Here is a 22,502-nt window from a genome sequence, read left to right as displayed (position 1 = left end):
ATAAATTATTAGCAACCTGCAAGCAATGAAAGTTCAGCATTGTTCCTTTTTACATTGCTCCTGATAGAGCTAAACAATTTCTTTACACCCTTGAATGCAGTCTGTCATGGCATGTGGATATACATCCTTCTCTCCTTTTTTTTTTTTAATTTTATTTTGAGGCAGGGTCTCACTCTGTCACCAGGCTGGAATGCAGTGGTCCAATCTCAGCTCACTGCAACCTCTGCTTCCCGGGTTCAAGCAATTCTCCTGCCTCAGCCTCCTGAGTAACTGGGAGTACAGGTGCATGCCACCACATCCAGCTAATTTTTGTATTTTTAATAGAGATGGGGTTTCACCATGTTGGCCAGGATGGTCTCCAACTCTTGACCTTGTGATCTGCCTGCCTCGGCCTCCCAAAGTGCTGGGATTAAAGGCGTGAGCCACCACACCTGGCCGCATCCTTCTCTCTTAAGACAAGACATAATAGGCTGGGCCAGGTGGCTCACGCCTGTAATACTAGCACTTTGGGAGGCCGAGGTGGCGGATCACAGGATTAGTAGTTTGAGACCAGTTTAGCCAACATGGTGAAACCCCATCTCTACTAAAAATACAAAAATTAGCTAGTTGTGGTGGTGCAACACCTGTAGTCCCAGCTGCTCAGTAGGCTGAGGTAGGAGAATCGCTTGAACCTGGGAGGCTGAGGTTGCAGTGAGCTGAGATCATGCCATTGCACTCCACCCTGGTGACAGAGCAAGACTCCATCTCAAAACAAAAACAAGACATAATAGTAACCTATAATCTTGTAATCTCACATAACAAGGCATTATGATCTACAGTCCTGATTGTTTCCTTTAAGCTAAATTTTACTTATTATTATTATTATTATTTTTAGAGACAAGGTCTCACTATGTTGCCCAGGCTGGTCCTGAAATCTTGGGCTTAAGTGATCCTTCTGCCTGAGCCTCCCAAAGTGCTGGGATTACAGGTGTGAAGCACTGTGCCTGGCACCGTTAAGCTGAGTTTTAAAGGAATTTAGAATCTCATTCTCTTACATTTTTGTGACCAAGAAATGAACCCTGAAAGTAGAGACTATTAATATACTAATTATTCCCAGCATTATACATTTCATGTGATAGGCAGATAAAGAAAATGAAGAACCTGTCTTCTGTTCTACTAAAAGGGAAATTTAGTTTTGCTTAGTTATATCTATAATTGTCCTTTTATTCTTATGAATATAACAGAAACAAATTTCGATAAAAAACAACATAAGAGGTTGACCAATAGAACAAATATAGTATAGCACTTCATAAGATATAAAGATATTATCTTAAGTACCTTGTTTTAAAGTTAAGTAATGGCAGTCTCCAATTAATAAACCAAAAATAAACTCTAACCATTTCTTGGATTCAGACATTTTTTCCTCTGTAGGAATCATATGATATATAGTGTTCCTTTTCCTGGGTCAGCGAACAAAAGTATTTATGTTGACATAAATAAAATACTTTTTTGAAATCAAATATTCTAGCTCACAATGAAAAATAATTTTAAAATGTGATTATAGTACAAGTAACCTTTAAAAATACAACAGCAAGATTTTTATTTTGCATGAAATAAACAACAGTAAGTAGAAGGAAATTTTGAGAATATTCTTGAGAAGAATTTTTTGGCACTTTAGAATTTGATAGAGCAAAGCACAACTTAGACTTTCCTTTCTCTTGATACTAATATGTCCCCAATCCTGTTCTCCCATCATTATAGTTATTTTTAGGGGTCACAGATAGAACAAACAAAGAATGGGGGATGACAGTGAAAAATAGAGGTAAAAAAGAGAGGAAGAAAGGAGGAAAAAGGTAGTAAAAAATGTTCTTGAAACAGTTGGCAATAGTTAGAAAAGTGAGAGGAAAAAGTGCACGGTTTAAAGATGACAAATACATTTCTTAAGGAAGAACCAAGCAACCAGAGAGTTCTGAAAATCGGGGAAATGGGGAATGCTTGGAATGTGTATGATCTCCCCAAAGGGAAGAAAGTTGAGAAACAAAGAAAGGAACTCGATTCATTCCCAAAGTAGGCCACTGGGTGACCCCACTGGGTGACAGTGAAAAGCCCGCACAGCTTGGTGCTCTCTTGACCAAGATCAAGGTCTGTGGAGATGGAGGGTCCATGCGCTCAGAAGATACATGCTCTAAATGTGGCAATACATATTTATTTTTTTAGAAACAACTTTATTGATGTATCATTTAAATACCTTTAAATTCACCCATTTTAAGTGTATAGTTCAATGATTTTTAGTAGATGTACTGTTGTACAACCGTCACCACAAACCAGTTTTAGAACATTCACTCCAGTAAACTGTCTCCTGCTTCATTTCACTTACTCTCTTTTCCCACTCCTAGTCCCAGGCAATCACTAATCTGCTTTCTCCACATAGAGATTTTCTTTTTCTAGATATTTTATATAAATAGAATGATGCAATGTGTAGTCTTCCATGTCTGTATTTTTTCTTAGCGTGTTTTTGATACTATCCGTGTTGTAGCATGTATCAATATTTGTTTATTTATTTATTTTTAAAAGCATTAGCACCTGGTATTCCCAGGTGGTCTCCCAACCAAGTACTAACCAGGCTCAACTCTGCTTAGCTTCCAAGATCAGATGAGATCAGGCGCCTTCAGGGTGGTACAGCTGTAGATGTATCAGTATTTATTTTTATTATTAAATGGTTTTCTATTCTGCTTGAGGATAAACACATTTTGTTTTTCCATTCACTAGCTATTGGTCATTTGAGTTATTTCCATCTTTTGGCTAATATAAATAATTCTGTCAAGAACACCTGTGTGTTGAGGTCTTTGTGTGGACACTTACATGCATTTCAAGCAAAACGTAACTAAGAGATCCACCTGTTCATGGAAAAGACAAATATTTAGGCCTATTGTGTTCTACAATTCTGCAATCCAAAACTGCATATACACGCTCTCCACATGGCAACCAGAATGGACTTTTTAAAATAGAAAATCAGGGCACATCTCACCTGATTAAAATTTCCCAGTGGTTCCCATCATACCGAGAATGAAGCCTACATGCCTTGCCATAGCCACAGGACTCTGCCTCATCAGACCCCAGCCGACATGTTTCACTCTATCTCTTAACCACTTCTCTCACTCTCAGCTTCATTCATATTAATCTTGTTGCTCCTCAAACATAATAGCTTATTCTGACCTCAGGGCTCATACATAGTATATTCCCTTTGCCTAGAATACTTTTCCCCAATATTCACTTGACTCAAACTTTCTCATCCAGTTCTCCCCTCAAATGTCATTCATGAAGAGAAGCCTTTGATGGCTGCCCTATCTAAAACAGCAGCCATATCTCTCACAATACTATCGTATGTTGTTTTTGTTTTTGTTTTGAGATGGAGTTCCACTCTTGTCACCCAGGCTGGAGTGCAGTGGCAAGATCTTGGCTCACTGCAACCTCCACCTCCCAGGTTCAAGCCATTCTCCTGCCTCAGCCTCTCAGCTGGGATTACAGGCGCCCTCCACCATACCCAGCTAATTTTTGTCTTTTTAGTAGAGACAGGTTTCGCCATGTTGGCCAGGATGGTCTCGAACTCCTTGACCTCAGGTGATCCACCCACCTTGGCCTCCCAAAGTGCTGGGATTATAAGCATGAGCCACTGCACTTGGCCCCCAGTTTTATTTTTAACTGAAAAACACAAAACTTATTGTTTGCTATCTCCCAAACAGAAAGCAAGCTCAATGAGGCAAGTACTTGGTTTATCTTTTTCATTGATATATCTCCAGCACCTAGCTTATGGTAAATGTTCGTTAAATTTGTTAAATTAATGCATAATTGAAAAGAAGTAATTGGCCCTCGTTTTACAGTTCTGTACTTTATCCTTAGAATCTCTGAGAAGTCTGTTTGGTCATGGAATAAATTCGATTGCCCTTTTGTCAGTTTGTGAATTTCTAAGCTGACTGAACAGAAGTCAAATACTGACAAATCATTGGCCCTCATATCTATTTGTTTGATGTAGCAGGTACTTTGGAGCCTCATTTCCATTTCTTTGGCCCTCTCCTGTTTCAGATGCAGCTGCATTCCCTAGAAGCTCAGGCTCACCTCCTCACTGACAGGATCACACTTCAGGCAGGTAAAGAATTATTTTGTTTTTCTGCATTGGGCCTCTCTTATTCCCTAGAGTCATTGGGCATGCATGTGGACCACTTCAGTACCACATTTATGTTCCCCAGTGCAAATATCAGCCGTCAATCAACATGGGAACCACCTTCATCCACACTTTCGTCAAATGGAAGCTCTGGAATACATTGACACTTCCCAGAAGTCCCAGCAGAACTGATCCGCTGTTCCCTTCAGCAGAGACTTGAATAACACCTTGTACTGACCTCTCCTGTCTCATATTCACTGTTCCCTTACTTCTGTTTTCTGGGATTACCTCCCCACCACACAACTTGCAGCCAAGTCTTGTCTCAACCTCTGCTTTCAGGGGAAGCCAAATTAGGCCCATGAGTTACATCATTTAAAAAATTTGTAAAATAATTGTTCAAATTTAAGCTTGAAATATTTCAAGTTAAATTCTGAGCTCTCAACTTCCTACTTTAAGATGCTGCATGTAACTTCACATACAATAATTTTTATGGTTCTTATTTGGTAAGGAAAATTATTGTCCATATAGACATTAACTTGTTTTCAAACCTTCAACCTTTCAGTTGTTCATAGATCGTTTCAAATCTTTTGTGAGGAAAATGGTCTCAAAACCTTTAGTCCGTTAGGAATGAGAAGAGATGGGGAATTCTTTCTACTATAGAATGTAGCAGAAAAAAAAATTAAGGAGTTTTTCTGGTTCATTAGATTTTCTGTGGAATGAGAAATCAATACATTAATGACTACAGCACTAAAATAAATAATTGATCAGTGTTTGTGAATACGATCTCCTCTTCATTACTAAATCAACTTAGCTTGTTTCCAAGCTAAGGTAATTGTAACCTGTGACCAGCAGAAGAACCAACCATTTTGTTTTGGTTTTGAAGCCTCATGAGTACAACTCATTCATTGAAGCATTTAGTAATATTAATAAAAACAGATGAACTGCAATAGAGATACATTTTTATCTGTTCACAACATGTTTTGCTTATAAGAGTACATTATCTTCGCCCCTGCAGTGGAGTCAGTTATTTTCAGACAAGTCCCAGGTATAGTTTTACATCCTGATCCCTCCTTTCTTTTTTTTTTTTTTTTTTTGAATATGGCTAGGGGCCCGCTATGTTGCCCAGGCTGGTCTGGAACTCCTGGCCTCAAGTGATCCTCCTGCCTTGGCATACGAAAATGCTAGGATTACAGGCATGAGCCACCATTCCTGGCCCTGATTCCTTCCTTCTGATTAACTCAGTTTACTTAAAAGCAACTCTTTATCCCTAAAGCAGTCCTGGCATTTGATCTTATTTAGGATGCAGACTCCTCTAATACTTTGGAGACCATTTTCTACACTTTCGGTGATTGATACAATGCCTCAGTTTGCTTATGACTGAAACAGTCTTGTAATTTATGATTCCTCATTCTTCTGTGTCTGACTTGTAGACCATATCAAAGTTGTCATGCCTAATTATAACTCTAACACTCTCTTACTCTTTTATACCCAAATCTTCAGAATGAATATTGGGAATAACATGTTATATGTGGAAATCAATACATTAATGACTACCACACTTTCAGACTTGGAAAGAGAAGGTAGTGAGCTAGTTAAGGGCAGAAGAAACAAGAAAAAGTATAGATGCATTGATAGAAGGGGGCTTCGGGATTTTTGATGGCAGGCAGGAAATTGTTAGGAAGTTCCACTAAAGCTTGAACTTTGTGTCTTTTGGACAATGCGGCACCCTGGCTACTTAAAAGCATGCCCAGCACATAGTAGGCCAAAATGTGAGGTTGGGGCTAAATTCTTACCTCAGATTAGGATTGGGCCTAAGAAATAGGCATAGACAGATTCTGAATGTGGGATTCATGTGACCCAGCTCCTCAAATGAGGCAGAAGGAAAGCAGAGACCTCTAACCCAACTTGTTGGAAAAATAGCTGAAATTACTACATTCAGTTTATAAACAATAATAGTCCAATGATAAATTTTACAAATCCCTGTAAGACTAAGAATGCTGTCCATTTGCTCCTCTGGAACAGTAGCAAGTATAGTGAAGAGCTAGCACAACAGCTTTATGGAAGGAATTGCCTTTATTTTCCATTTCCAAACCTTATATTTTGTTTTTATTGAGTCAGTTATTAATACATTACTTTAAAAGTTCCATGCTTTTAAAGAGAGCTGTTTTCCTCCTGAATTTTTTATACCAGCTGGAGATTGACCCATACAATATTACTGGTAGGTGGATGAACATTTGTCTTTCTTAACTTTTAATATTGTCAAAAAGTAAAACTTGCAAAGAAACATTTCATTTGGAAACCAATGTTAGTGCTCCAAAAGTAATTTTTAAAATAGTTTTCGTATATGCAGAAGAGTGACATGATGGAAATTTGTGTCTAAAACCCCTAAAATCTCTCTCTCAAGGTATAAAATAAAAATTCCAAGTGAAAGCAAGCAGCATCACATCATAGTTCAGTGGGAAGTGTTTTTCCTTCATAGAAATAAAGGTACATAAATAAGCCTTGGAGAGTCAATGAAATACAGTACATAATACAGAAAAAAAAGTGGGGGCAGATACTACAATATATGCTTCTGCAATTATTGCAAATTGACAGTTGCCATATAGCGACAAATTCCTTATTTGACCAGCCATCCCACATTCCCTTTCCCTCCAGTCAACATCTCGGATTATTAGTATTCTTTCCCTGGTAGAGTGATCCAGACCTTTATTACGAAGGGATCAGAGCCAAAAGGTGGTCCTGTTTATGTAAGATTGTTTCTGTCTTTCATTAAATTTTTATTGTAGATACAGCAGTGTGGCAGGTACCCCAGAGACCCTCTTTGTTCCACCCGTACTCTTTCCTTCTAATCATTAGAAGCAACCCCATTTACTCTCTGTAGACATGATCGATCATTTCATCAAATAGCATAAATCATTTTTTTTTGCTTACCAAGTGATAAGAAGATATAAGCATGGCCAAATGGCAATCTCAGCTTCTTATTCAATGGAATACTGTTTCTCCCCTGGTGAATGCGTCTTCTTTTTGAGATTCTAAAACCTCTAAACCAGTAAGCTTCAGAATTACAGAAGTGAGAAGCAAATAATTTGCATATGGATCATTAGAAGTAACATTGAGTGAGTGACCAACTCCTACTTCCACAGCTTGGTTTTTAGGGTGTATTGTGGCTATGAGGGAAAAAGAGCAACTTCTTTGGTTGATATTTCAGAGCAGTGGCTCTCAAACTTTAATATGCAACAATATTTTTTTGGAGGGTCTGTTTAAACATCGGTTGCTGTGCCCATTCCAAGACTTTCTGTTTCAGTAGTTCTGGAATGAAGCTAGATTATTTGCATTTCTCACAAGCACCCAAGTGATGCCGATATTAATGGTCTTGGGATCACCTTTTGAGAACTACTGGTTCAGAGAATATATCACATTCTATAGGACAGTGCCACAATTTTGCATTTTGTCTTATAGCCGTTTGTCTATTTCTAGTTAATAAACATATGGTAAGCCATAGGCATAAGCTCTACTGCTTATTTCATTAAAAATGGGTGTCCAGATCAAAAGTAATATATACAAGATACCACGCTGTGCATAAGTAGGATGCCTTTATAATCTGTCATCTGAACTGGAGTGCTTTTGGGAGTGATGAGGGCTACTCATTACACCAAGAGAACAGCAGTAAACTGGAAACTGACCTGGGCAAACCAGATATGATCCCCCTTTGTATGAGGTATTTAGTATACACAGGGTGGTTGTACTAGCAAGGGTTAGACAGAAATGTTAGGAGGCTGAATGCGGTGGTTCACGCCTGTAATCCCAGAACTTTGGGAGGCCGAGGTGGGCAGATCACCCTAGGGCAGGAATTCAAGACCAGCCTAGTCAACATAGTGAAACCCTGTCTCTACAAAAAAAACAAAAATTAGTCAGGTGTGGTGGTGCATGCCTGTAATTCCAGCTACTTGGCAGGCTGAGGCAGGACAATCACTTCAACCCAGGAGGTGGAGGTTGCAGTGAGCTGAGATCACGCCACTGTACTCCAGCCTGGGTGACAGAGAGAAACTCTATCAAAAAAAAAAAAAAAGAAAGAAAGAAAAAAAAGAAAAGAAAAAGAAAGAAGAAATAATAATAAGAAGAAATAATCTTAGTAAAATAAAATCCAAATCCAGAATAAGTAACCAGTACAGTAAGGAAGAATTTCTATCTCTTCTGTGATGATAGACAGTCAATAAATTAACCTGCCTCCCTGTGGCTGAATGGCCTCCTGGGATATGATCAATGTCAGAGGTTCAGGATTTACTGCTGCTACTAGCAAGTTGGGCACTCATCAGTGACAGCCAGCATTGGTGATGGAAAGTCCATATTGTTGAGCTTGTGCCTACTCTGTATCCAAGTTGCTGTAGACATGTTGTTCATGAGCCCACTGAGTGAGCCCCAGGATGAATGGGAAAGGAGACTGACTCACATTTGCAGGGTGGATTATCTTGTCCTCCTGCTTACGAAATCTCCTCCACAGGGTTTTTTGTTGTTGAGTGTTATTAGTTAACATATTTTTGACTTCAAAAAAATAAAAACCTTAGTTGATATAAACAATTAAGAAATTACTATTTCACATGTTAAAAAGTTCTAAGATAGGGTGGCTCAAGAGGTGGTTGATTAGATGGCTGAGCAATTTTATTAAGGATCCAGGTCCTTCCCATCTTTTTGCTTTGCCATCCTGAGCACATTATCTTAGCTTCTTTCATAGTTGTAAGAAGGCTAAGGTGCTCCAGGAGACACATCTTCACATTAACAACTAAAGGCAGAAAAGGAGACTATCTCATGTTTGCATTTTAATAGATAAAGAAACTAATCCCACAGCAGACTCCCTTCAATGTCTCATTGGCTAAATTGGGGTTGTATGGCCCTTTTTGAGGCTCATGAGGGGAATAGAATCGCTATGATCACTCAGATTCATTGATTCACCTGCAAGGGTAGAGGTGTGGTCAGCCTTCTCTGGAGCATAAAGTCACATGGAGGAGCTTGGACACTTGTACAAAACTGAAGTTTTGTTCACAAGGAAGGGGTATAGCTATTGGATTGACAACCAAGGTTGTCACATTTATATAAATCCCAAATGTCTTCACATGATAGTCCCATTTTGAGACCCATCCAGATATGTGGCACCAGTCCTCTGGTCTTTTACTTTCCACTTCCATTAAAATCTGACCAAATTATTTGATACTGTCCATCAGGATTTCTGTCTTTGCTGGGAAAATCAAGGACAATATACCACTCAAGCTTTGCATACTGTATGATTTTCCTTCTCCACCTTCACTTTGGTGGGACTACATGGAACTGAGTGGCACTTCAGTAATCTATTTTGTAATCTATTTTAGTGATGTTAGCTTACTCTCAAAGCTATATGTAAACTATGCTAGATTTTTCTTTTTCAGTTAACTGATAATAGAAGACTATTCATGAAGTCCTGATGGCTGGCAGAAAGGTGGCAGTGCAGCATGAGGAGGAATGCCAGGAAGGTGAGCCATCAGTATGTGAAACTTGAGCTCTCAGGACCTGCTCAGATGCACTCACGTATATACTATTTCCACTTGAATATGTCTAACTTTATAGCTGAGTAGATCAGATAACATTCAGTTCATGATAGGCAGCTTGTGTTTCATAGTCACCTGGTTTCTATCAGGGCCCAGTAATAAGCCAAGTGCCATTCCTTCAAAGAAGAATAAATGGCTGCTCACTGAAGAAATTATATCTTTGTTCTAAAACCCTGACATTCCTGCTGCTAACTTCATATTCAGTCTTTCCACAAACTCATTTGATTTTTGAGTACCACTGGTCCTACTAGGTCCTAAGAGCCATATAAGAAACCTGTAGTCTGGACCAGCTGGAACCTTCCTCTGGGCCCTACTCAAAGCTGTAAGCCTTTCAGGGCACTCAGGAAAAGGAGCTGAAGGGCATTCAAAATGGGATATACTGTATGTTGCTTCTAAAATCCAGAGACTACCATCTATCGTAGTACTTCTTCCTAGAGATAGGAAATAAATTGTCCTTGATACTGAAAGGATAAACTCACATGTCAGGCAACACTGGATCCCAAGAAACATCACTGAATTATCATGAGATTTATTTCTACTTTCTGGCATGCATGGTGTTAATCAAAAATAGTAGCCACTTTCTGTTCTCCAGAATCATCAGCATATTGTCTTCAACATAACCCTGGATGATGAGATGGCCAAGTTCCTTTAGAGCAACATACGGCATAGAGAATAGAGAAGTAACATAACTCTGAGTTGAAAATATCGCTCTGCTGTTTTAGGTAAAGTCAAACTACTTCTGATGTGCTTTCTCTGTTTATTGAAGCAGAAAAAAAAAGGATTGTCCAGAGGAAAGCTGCAATCAGTATCCCAGTGTGTCTTGATTCATTGCTCTAAGGAGACTACATTTGGAAGATCATACGTACTTGAAAGACAAGTTACCACTTAACTTAGCCTACAGTTATCCCTTGGAATTTTCTAAGGCTCATCATCCATCTCTTGCACTGGCCAGCAGTTGAAGAATTAAGTGGGGATGTGATAAGAAACATAGTGCCCTTCAGCTCTGTGATTTTCCCAGGAATGTAGTACAAAAAATTACAGTAATTTTTTCAATGAAGTATAACAGAATACTTTTTTATTTACTATTTTGACAGTGAAGTTAAGCCCCTGAGCTTTCACAAAGTCATTCTTAACCATGATAACTGTGTTAGCCTCTATTCTATAGGTCAGAGAGTCACTGTCAGAATTCTGCCATTTCTGAGGTCATTTATACCAATAATATGCCCAGAAACTGAAAATAATCCTAGCAAAGGTTCAGGGTCTTATTAGAATGCATTTGTGTTCAGTGCAGTGGACCACTTTAAGTATTTAAAATACAAAGAGTCTTAAGACAGATAATTAGGTGCTTACAAAATAACTGGAAAGACTGGGAGGTAAGTATCAGAAAGGCACCATAGGCCAGGTGCAGTGGCTCATACCTATAATGCCAGCACTTTGGGCGGCTGGGGTGGGAGGATCACGTTAGCCCAGGGGTTTGAGATCAGCCTGGGCAACATAGCAAGACTCCATCTCTACAAAAAAATCAAGTAATTAGCTGAGCATGGTGACACGTGCCTGAAGTTCCACTTACGCAGGAGGCTGAGGTGGGAGGTCAAGGCTGTAGTGAGTCATGATCACACCACTGCATCTCAGCCTGGATGATATAGCAAGACCTTGCCTCCAAAAAAAAAAAAAAAAAAAAGACCACCACCACCAAAACAACTGAGTTTAATTGAGTTTAAGAACACAACACCAAAGCTATAGCCACTAATCCTGGAGTGTTTTCTGCTATTCAACTGAATTAGACCCCTGGTGGGCTGCTCATCTGTTTTGATCTTTGTAACTCCATTATATGTAAAATATTTCTGGAGATGTTTGAAGGATGTATCATTTTGAATACCATGCCAGATCTACTGCTATTATTATTTAATTTATTTATTTGTTGAGACAGAGTCTTGCTCTATTGTGCAAGCCGGAATGCAGTGGCATTATCTTGGCTTACTGCAACCTCCGCCTCCTGGGTTCAAGCGATTCTTCTGCCTCAGTCTCCCGAGTAGCTGGGTTTACAGGTGTGCACCACCACACCCAACTAATTTTTGCATTTTTAGTAGAGATGGGGTTTCGCCATGTTGGCCATGCTGGTCTTGAACTGTTGACCTCAAGTGATCCGCCCACCTCGGCCTCCCAAAGTGCTGGGATTACAGGAGTGAGCCACTGTGCCCAGCCTCTATTGCCATTATTATAATGAGCATGCCCACCTTAACTTTGCCAGTTAGGTGGCACTACTTGCACTTTCCATCCTAGTGTCACTATTGAAATCAGGAGCCCTTTTCAACCACAAAGTATTCTCTTTTTACCCCAGCACATGAAGAACCACCAAAGTGCTTTTTAAGATACCAGTGCAATTATTGAGCCCCTGGTATAAAAAAGGTTTTCTGTGTATTTCTTTCTCGTTCTAGAGGAAGGAGACTGTTAGGGAATAAGCATGTAGTTCACATGTGATAATCTACCCCAACATTCTCATCTCTATAACCTGTTGGCTTTCTTTCCCTTTATTATTACAAAAATGTCTAGCATTTTCTGTTCATTTAGAATGAACTACTATTGAGCACAGTTCAAGAGAGCAAATAATTTACACAACTTGCAACTGCTTAAGCCAGCACCTTAAATCCAGAATCTCCAATAAGTGTATCCCTGTGGCTGAATTCTATGTGATCTAAAGTTATGGTCTTCCATCCTTGGTCTAGTATTCTCAGAATCCATTTCCACACAGATTCTCTGTATTATGCCAGCATATTTAGCACTTTTTCAATTCCTTTGGTGAGAACATCTTCTGCTCCTGAATTTGGCTTTGCAGTTGAACTCCTGAGGCATATGGGGATCTGAATCTACATGTAGTTCTGGTGATCTTGAGAGACAGTGGGAGTGGGATGTGAAGAGAAGTGACTTGCCTTGTGAAACTGTTCCCTAGACTTTCTCAGGTGAGAATATTGAGAACGTCTGACAGTAACCACATCATCAGACAGAAAGGCTCATTTGAGCTAAAAATAGTAAAGCCTATGTGAAATTGGCCTCAAGAGTCCACGTATTTATTACATAACATAGTAAGGATTCTGGAGGCAAGGTGGGCTTCAGCAGTGGTACGTGCAGGCTCTGGCCCTGCTTCTCCTCAACTCTCTTGTTCTGTTCTCTGGGAATTAGCTTTGTCCTCAGGTGGGAATCCATCTTGGTTGTTAGGGTGGCCACCAGAGCACAAGGCTTTCTATGTACATTCCATAGGAGAGAGAGAATCCAAAAGCCACAGGATACAAGTCCTCTCATTCAGAGTGATTTGCCATTTCTACATTGATAAGAGCCACCATGGAAATCGCATTCATTGGATAGCTTTCAACGGTGGGTTCCTGTGCTTATACACTGTTGGTTGGAAGTTAAATTAGTTCAGCCACTGTGGAAAGCAGTTTGGAGATTTCTCAAAGAACTTAAAACAGAACTAGTATTTGACCCAACAATCCCACCACAGGGTATATATTCAAAATAAAATAAATCATTCTGCCAAAAAAACACATGCACTCACATGTTCATTACAGCGCTATTCACAATAGCAAAGACATGAACTCAATCTAGATGCTCATTAACAGTGGATTGGATAAAGAAAATGTGGTACATATACACCATGGAATACTACACAGCCATAAAAAAGAACAAGTTTGTGTCCTTTGCAGCAACATGGATGCAGTTTGTGGTCATTATCCTAGATAAATTAATGTAGGACCAGAAAACCAAATACCCATATATTCTTACTTATAAGTGGAAACGAAACATTGAGTATTCATGGACATAAAGATGGCAGTGATAGAAACTGAAGACTACTCGGGGGAGGGAGAGAGAAAGGCAAGGGTTGAAAAACTATTGGGTACTATCAGTACCCAATAGTTTTTCAACTATAATTGATCCCAATTATACCTCAATTATACCTCAACCCTCAGCATCGTGCAATATACCCAGATAAAAACCCTGCACATGTATCCCCAAATCTAAAATTAAAGTTGGAAAAAAATTGGGCTCCTGAACCCATCACCAGCAAGGGAGAAGAAATTCACATGATGGTTCATTCTAGTAAGATTTACTCCTATATATAAGGATAGGTCAAATACCTGAATAAAATTGGGGTTTCCATTAGGAAGGAGGAGGAGAAAGGCCCGTATGACGGAACATCTATTGAAGCTAAAAATGTTCTGTCTCACCCAGTAGGCAGAGAGGAATAACAGTAATATAGCTGTTACGGCTAATGCTCAATCTTGGAAATAAATGCATTAATGTTTTGCTTTATATTTACTCTCCATAGATAGCTCTGCTTTGGCATAATAGGGCTTTTATTTTCAAGTGGAAATTCTATTATTATTTTTAATCATTCACTATGACTAATTGGATATGTACCTACAAAATGACTACCTCTTATTTACCTAAATTTTAAAAATTTTGGCCTGACACAGTGGTTCATGCCTGTAATTCCAGCACTTTGGGAGGCTGAGGCAGGGAAGGATTGCTTGAACCGAAAAGTTCAAGACTCAGGGAGACCTTGGCAACACAGGGAGACCCCATCGCTACAAAATATTTTTAAAATTAGCCAGGCATGGTGGCAAGTGCCTGTGGTCCCAGCTACTCAGAAAATTGAGGTGGGAAGATCACTTGAGCCCGGGGGGTCAAGGATGCAGTGCGCTGTGATTGCACCGCTGCACTCCAGCTTAGGTAACAGATTGCACCACTGCACTCCCATCTCAAAAATGAAAAGTACAAAAATCAATGCAATTTCAGTTATAAAGTAGTTGAAATGAAATAAGTGGGAGAAAAAAGTAGTGTGTATATTTCTTTATGTAGACCTTTTGATAAAACCTACACTTTCTAAAACAAGTTAATATTTTCCAAGTGTGGTTATTTTAAAATGGTGGCAAAATTGTTTACAACCTTTTTCATCAAGAGCTGGAGTTTATTTTATCATTCCTTATATTTGAGCTGTCCTTATAACTAACTTTCTTTGACCAGCAGAATGCTGCAGAAGTGAAAATTTGTGACTTCTGAACAAGGCCTCAAGAGAACTAGCAAAACAAATAAATCGGGTTTTTTTTGGGGGGGAGGGGGGAGGTTAGTTTGTTATTTCTGTATTTCTTTATTTTATTTATTTGCTTATTTTTTCTTTTATTTTTGTCTTTTTTGAACAAATAAACCCTTATTTTAAGCCATTAAGTTTTGAGGTAGCCTTTGTGTGGTAATAAATAACTGATATACCAACTCTTTCATAAGGATTCATATTCTATCATTTTACTGGGATTTGGGGAAGAAGCCAGCTAAAAAGTGTGTTGTTATTCAATCACACTTAATTAGAAATCAAACATTATAGATAAAAGTGTTTTGAACTTCTAGCCTCAAGTGATCCTCTCACCCAGCCTTCCAAAGTGCTGGAACTACAGGCATAAGCCACTATGCCCCACCAGATAGCTTTTTCCAAGAGGAATAACTTTAAAGCTCAGTCTTTTTTATGTAGAAAAAGAGAAATAGCATATAATCTCTATGGGAGTGAAATATAAGTATGTAACTCCATGTATCCCTGTAAAATATAATGCAATGGCTCAGAGCAGGGATTAAGAAAATGCTACTCCACTCCTGTTTACTGCAAATGCTTCATGAGCCCCTAACACATGCTCTTGTATTACAATATCTGGTAGGTAATTTTGAGTGAGGGTTGGGTGGGAAAATGAAAGTGAAGATTGGGAGGTGAAGGCTTCATTAATAAACAAAATAAAATTCTTAACCAAAAAAAGAAATTCTTAACCAATTAAAATAAAATTTAAAAAATATATTTAAAGTTATCTTTATCTCATCATTCTTATATGTACATCATATTCTAATGACCCATGCATTATTAGAAAATACATGCATATAATTCATGAATAAAAACGTATCTCTGTTGAGAAAATGCTCAAAAGTTTTTTATACACATATGTGAATGATCAAAAAATATAGAGGATGGGGCTAGGAAGCATGGTGGCCCTTTTAAGAGACAAATATAGAAGTAAACTATACCTGTCATGTAACATAAATAAACACACTCATGCCTACAAGATATCGTGTAACTGGCGTGACAAAGGTACTGGGAAAAGGCATACCTATCTGTAATATTGATTGACCTACTCTGGGCTATGACATTGTACCAAGCTCTTTAAAGGAATCAGAGATGAAATTAGAAGTTTTCTTGACTAACATCCAATTCTTTTGGGGTTTCCCTTTTGGGCCAAGTTATTTTAGGGTCATACTAAGGGTTCGTGCCTATAATAAAATGTTATAAAAATATCCCAGGATCTACCCTGCCTACTGGCTCATTTTCTGAGTCTACTCAACAGACTGGTGGCTTGGGGTTTGTTCTGGGCCCCTTGCTTCAGGTGCACCCTGGTATGACCTCACACACCACAAAAGAGCCTAGTTTTAAGCTAAGAGTTCATGACACACTGGGGCATTTTATCCCTCCATTTGCCTAGCAGTTCCACCGCAGATGTTTTCTTGCCCTTCTGGCTACTTTCACCTTTCTTTCAGTGGCTTTTTTGTTTTTTTTGATTTTTAAAAATTCACAGTGTTCCTGTTTCTAAGTATTTTCCACATTTCTGCTTATGCTTTTTCCCAGACTTTTATTTTTCACTCTTTCTTAGCCCTCTCTCCCCACCACATCTGTTTTACTCTCTTTCATTTTTTCCCCATTCCTTTATTCCCTGCTGTCCTGTTTTTCTTTGTTCAATTCAGAACATCAGCCGGAAGCTTTCCTGTTGCTAAGTAACCACATCACCCACACACACCCTTTTCCATTCTCAATTTATTTCTTCTGTTTTAATAAACTCATGGGGCCAAACGGTCTCTAAAAGAAAACGAGAGGTGCTGCTGTCTTCTCATCTCTTCCATATCCTGCCTTTTCTTATTAAATTTTGGCTTCTCGTTTTATTGATAATTTGCCCCAGGCTGTGAGATAACACTAAACAAGCACAAAATATCCTTTTGGGCTTATACAATTTGCAGAACAGAGGAAGAGATATAATTTATGTGGCAAGAACAATGAAAATGTTTAAAATATAGTTATAAGACATGGCATGGGCTCATTGAAGGGTGTTTGCCTTGACCCCAGAATCAAATCCAGCTCTCCCTAGTAAAAGGTGTCCATTAGGGATCAAGTTAGTTAGCAAGTCCCTCTTACATATCCCTATACTGTTGAGTTGTGAGGAAGCTACTAATGCCATGGTAAGTGTGATTTGCACAAAATGAAGGATAAAACAATACAACAAATCATTATGTGTTTTCCAAATCTCAATCCTTTTCCAGACATCAATATGACATGGCACTTGTGCCAAAGGCATAATTGGAGGTGTGTTAGCCCTTCTCACAACATGTTCTTGAAGGATTCCAAGTCTTCTGGCACATTTTAATAATTTAATGGGAATGATAACCCCATATGTCCAAACACTAGGGCACAGTAACAGAGATACCAGGAGATTTGAAAAAAATCTTTTCACCCTTGCAATACCATAAATAATTTCCTTCCCTGGTATGAATTCTTTCTCTGTCTTTTTGCATTTATGCAATGCCTAGGAGGCCTTCCCTGCTAAGCCCGCCCCCACATTGTTGCTTTCAGCTTTTTGCTCACTGTGAGCACTGTGCTAATTGGGTAGCTTTGGGAGCTGCTTCTTAAGAAGTATCACAGCCTTCCACGTAGGTGTGTGTCCCAGCTCCTGAGGTAGTGCTCTCTGTAAGGAAAGGGCTTGGATCCAGTATATAATATATACTCAATGAGTTGCCTTAAATTTAATCACAGAACACAGACACTCTGACAAGGGGATTATTTTTAGTTTCATTTTCTAGATAGAACAACAGTGATTTTCTTCCTATTAAAGTCTAAGTTCATCAATCAAAGTGCCAGAAATGAAGCTTATGCATTTCCATGACTATCCTGAAATGCAGATGGAGCGTTTCATTAGAGGGAATTTCCAAAGCTTTATTTGTCAAGACCTGTTGATATTCTAAAAGCAGAAACCCTATAAGACTAAAACCCACTCTAAAATATTCTAAGAATGCCTAGCCAGAACTGGAATTGGCAAGCTACTAGTTTTCTTTCTAGAATCAAGCCCTTTGGAGATGTTAGGTCTTTTGCGAGTTTCAGAAAGTTTTAATATAATTTCAACTTTTATCTTAGGGTAACCTCAACTGATGAAACATAGATTTGAATCTCCTGAAATTTTTATTTTATGTACCACTTACTTTAAAAAACTGAAAATTATACAAAAATCTTCACTGTCTTCCAGTATTCACTTATCTTTTAACTTTCTCCTCTCAACTCGAGATATCAGCCAACATCAACATGTCATATTTTCTTTTCTTACATTTTTGAACATTTCTTTTCTTACATCTTGAACATTTGTCATATTTTCATTTCTTACATTTTCAAATGTAACATTCTTATATTTTGAACATTAATTCTTTTTTCCTTTTCATCTACCTCATCAATGTGGTTTAGTTTTATAGGAAATTTTTCTCTCCAATCATAATCCCCTCCTCTTCCACTTCTCATTTAGCTACTCTTCCCACACCCCAAAAAGACTCTCACTTTGTGATTCCAGTCCTGAAATTCTTTCCCTATTCACTGCTCCCCTATCCCATGGAGCTCTCATGAACCATCCCTTTAAGCATTCTCTTCAGTATCTTAGTTCCCTTGCCCCTCATTGGCCTGGCAAGTCCCCAACCTTGCGTGAGTTCTTCTTCATGTCTCCCTGTCTGAGCCCAGGTTATCTCTACTGGAAAGAGAACACAACTCTGCCATGGATGCCATTCTGACTCTGTGACTCCAAGCCCTGGTTCCTCCAGGCTGCTCCCAGCAGTCCTCCTGTGTTTCCTTGTCATATTCCTCCTCATCTGGTTTTTTGAGACAGGATCTTACTCTGTCACCCAGGTTGGAGTGCACTGGCATGATCTCAGCTCACTGCAGCCTTAACTTCCCAGGCTTGGATGATCCTGCCACCACCTCAGCCTCCTGATTAGCTGGAACTGCAGGCATGCACCCCCATGCCAAGCTAATTTTTGTAGAGATGAAATTTCTTCATGTTGCCCAGGATGGAATCAAAATCCTGGGCTCAAGCAATCCTCCCACCTCAGCCTCCCAAAGTGCTGGGATTATAGCCATGAGCCACTGCACCTGGTCTTACCTCATTCTTTTTAGCTCCTCATTCTGTTCAAGAATCAGATAGCACCAGAACTTACTAAACTACTTTCTTTTCATTAAACTTCATTTTTTGTTATTACAAATAATGTGCTAATGAGATGCTTATGCATTTATTTTTGTTTATATATCTAAGTATTTCTGTAGGATACATAGAAATTTTTAGGTAAAATGGCTTGAAATTTTTAGATATAGGGGCTTTATACTTTTTGCTTGTAAATATATTTAAATATATGCAAATTTATATGTATTAAAATAGGCAAAATATGTAAAACCTTAATTCACAGAACAGCAAATCTGAACCAACGAACATATATCAAAATATTCAAGCTCACTTATAGCCAGGAAAAGAAAAATTAAACATTGCAATATCACTTTATAGCTACTAAACTGGCAAAAATCTAAAAGACCAATAAAACCTATTACTGGTGAAAATACGGGAGAAAGAGTTGCTTTCAGGTTTTGTTTTTGGTGGAGGAAGCAATCTGGCAACACCTGCTAAAATTTAAAAATATATAGAGACTTCAACCAACAAGGTACTAACTCTCAGAGTTCAATCCTATAAAATAGAAGGCCAAAAGATCAGAATATATAGACAAAGATATCTTTGGTAACATTTCTTCCTGCAGAAATTTAAACATTTCTTCCTGCAAAAATTTAAGTTCTGACTATGTTACCATCATTTCACAGATGAACTGGACACAGGTCCTGCCCTTACGTTACTCCCAGCCTGTCTGGAGACAGATGGGTACACAAGCAGCTGGAGTTCAGGAGAGAGGTGTCTAGAAGCAACCTAGGCCTGGGATGGAAGGCTGCAAAGACTTCACTGAAAAGCAAGTTTGCAAGACTGTGAAATACAACATGCCTTGGATTCAGTTGTGTGGATTAATACAAGGCCTTGGATTAAGTTGTGTGGTCCAGGATAGCTGATTAAAGATACCTGTATATGCAGAAAAGAGAACCCATAAACTTGTCAAGAAACAAAATGTGTTATAAAAGTCACAGGTATGCTAATTACTCTAGTGGCAGTGGAGACAGAATATGAGATGCATAATGAAAAAATAACTAACTTTTTGGGAAGAGAATCAAAAGAGTCTATTATTAAATGGTAGCCAAAATGTTGTTTTTCTCATATATGCCTGGCACAGAACACCCTCTTGAAAGCTATTTGTTGAATCAATAAAGTATGACATGGGAACAGCATAGGAAAAGGTTTAGCTCAGATAAACTTGAATTCAGTCAATAATCTCACCTATTTAACATTTTTCTTTGAATAGACTTTTCTGCTTTCTTCCTTCCTCCCTTCCTCCCTCCTGTTTCTCTATCCTTTTTCAAGAGAAAGAAAGACTCTGGTCAAATAGGGGTTCTAAATCCTGCTAACCTCACTTTGACCCTGTTATTTCACCATTTAATGACAAGGCAAAACCATCAGCTCTTAAATCATGAATTTTAAATACCAAAAACAGGGTTGAGCAATTTTTAAAATATGAATATTATATAGAAAAAGAATGACTAACACTAAAAGCAAACAAACAAAATAGACAATTCACAAGAGCAGCACATCAAGATGAAGGCACATTCCTCCCCAACTGCTGTCATTTAAGGAAGACCCATGAGGGTGGGTTCTCTTATGGGAGGGTAGGGGCCTCCATGAAATCATGAGAACATTCCAGGAGTCTAGTGCTGCCTGGCATTTCTCCCACATCAACAGCAAAACAACTGCATAGCAACCTACATTTGCCCATTTCCTCACTCATTACTGTTTGTCCAGAGGAAGTATCCCTGCCAGTCCCTGTCTGCTTTGTAAAGTATGTCAAACAGGAGTTGAGTGTGTACGCCAGATTGGGGAGCGACACATGCTGGCATTTCCCAGCGCATACGGCTTTCTGGAGCGCTGCCTTTTGGCGACAGAACAGCTAGAGCTCCTCTCCCCTCCCCCATTTCCTCCCATGAAGACAACCGGTAACAGCAATTGGCGTGTGTGTGTGTGTGTGTGTGTGTGTGTGTGTGTGTGAGCTCCCAGTTGGCCAAGTACCCTTTACATCCAGTGACCTGTTTTATGAAGAATAGGAAAGAGTTTCCAGCTTATTTTCTGCATTCTCAGGACACAGAGTTCATAGTAAAAGCAGAGTAACAATCACTTCTAAAACAAAGAAAAACCACCCTAAAGGCTGCTCTGCAAAGACCATTTGCCATCTGTTCCCTTCCCCCTGGCAGGGCTGCTTATCAGGACTCCAGCAAGCACACCATCATAACAGTCTAGATCAGCGTACTTTTCCTCTGTTCCAGTGGGTGTTTCCTTGAACTTTCCCATCTGCTTCTAAGCAAGATGTATACAATATTATCTATAAAATAAGACCAGCAAATGACTCTCAGTGAATAAAAATAAATCAGGGTGCAGTTTGTCATCATCTTTAAGATAAAAAAAAGGAAAACGCTCCACAATTGGAGAAACAACTCACTTTTTCAAACCTCCTCAAGGAACGTCTTCAAATGATAGGCAGGAAATGGGTATGTGGGGGTTAAGTTAAGCTCAAGTAAACTCAAGTGGCAAGAGCGTGATCCAGCCCCATCATGCATATTCATAAGAGGGAACCTGAGCTTCCGTGTAAAACCACAGTGTGACTGTGTTTCCTGTATACACTTTGCATCCCACACAGCCAGAATACACTGCAGCACTGGAGAAGCCCAATGCCTTGCTTTATAACATGACTCAGAAGAGCCATAATTGTTCATTGACAACTTAACCTCCACATTGACTGGATTTTCTCCATAGGCCTTATGACAGCTCAGGAAGGATCTGTCAGGATGCAGTTTGAAAGTCATCATTGTACAAGTGTGAATCTCAAGGCTTTGGCTACTAAGAAGCAAAAATGGAATATGGTTATTTATTTTTAATAAAGCCTTGGGCATTTATTACTAATACTCTAACGGAGAAATAGGTCAGTCTAACCAACACGGGACAATGATAACACTCTGTATAATGCTTTTCTTCTCAATAAACTTTCTACAACAAAATACCTATAGTTTCCGCTGCCAGAAAATATAAACCAAAGGTAGTGGGATTTGGGTGGCATCAATAGTATAGTGGTGAACATAACTGCTTTTCAGCAGAATTTGGGGAGGCATGTACTGGGTTTTTCATTCATTCACTCAACAAATATTTATTAAGTGCCACTATGTGCCAAGTATTGCCCTGGGCACTTGGAAAAACCACAATGAACAAAACACAAAAGTTCCTGCATCATGAAGCCTATGATTGCTGAGTGTTTCAGCCTGCCATGCTCCTCCAGAGAGAAAGAACACCTTATCACGTGTCTGTCATTAAAGGACCTGAACCTTTCTATTCAATTTCTTTCAAATGCCCTCAATGACTCTGTCAGTGAAGTATGTATGTGTGCCCATATGTGCTGTTTGAAAGAGAGAAGAGAGAGGGAAAGAAAGCAACACTGAAACACGATTCAGAAAGCGATAGAAAGATTTACCTTTATGATTAGGAAAGCCACAAAGACACGAGTACTGGGACTCAAAAGAACACTAGTGCAGACAGAAA

At 39.0% G+C, this 22,502-nt stretch overlaps 1 protein-coding gene and 1 pseudogene across 1 annotated transcript in view; both read right to left on the bottom strand.

Moving 5' to 3' along the window:
- Nucleotides 1-21,601, bottom strand: part of CEP85L (centrosomal protein 85 like) — a 246,856-nt gene extending 225,255 nt beyond the window's left edge. Inside the window, exon 1 of the mRNA XM_032274943.1 lies at nt 21,412-21,601. The gene's annotated coding sequence lies outside the window, so the exon portion shown is untranslated. The remainder of the gene's footprint in view (nt 1-21,411) is intronic.
- On the bottom strand, nt 2,551-2,669 carry LOC116549787 (annotated as a pseudogene).
- Nucleotides 21,602-22,502: the final 901 nt, after the last annotated feature.

The sequence above is a fragment of the Sapajus apella genome, unplaced genomic scaffold (genome assembly GCF_009761245.1).
Source record: "Sapajus apella isolate SASKATOON/1434 unplaced genomic scaffold, GSC_monkey_1.0 scaffold6, whole genome shotgun sequence".
Classification (NCBI taxonomy): Eukaryota; Metazoa; Chordata; class Mammalia; order Primates; family Cebidae; genus Sapajus; species Sapajus apella.
The sequence above is the reverse complement of the archived record's forward strand: the minus strand, read 5'-3'. Positions and strand labels throughout refer to the sequence as shown.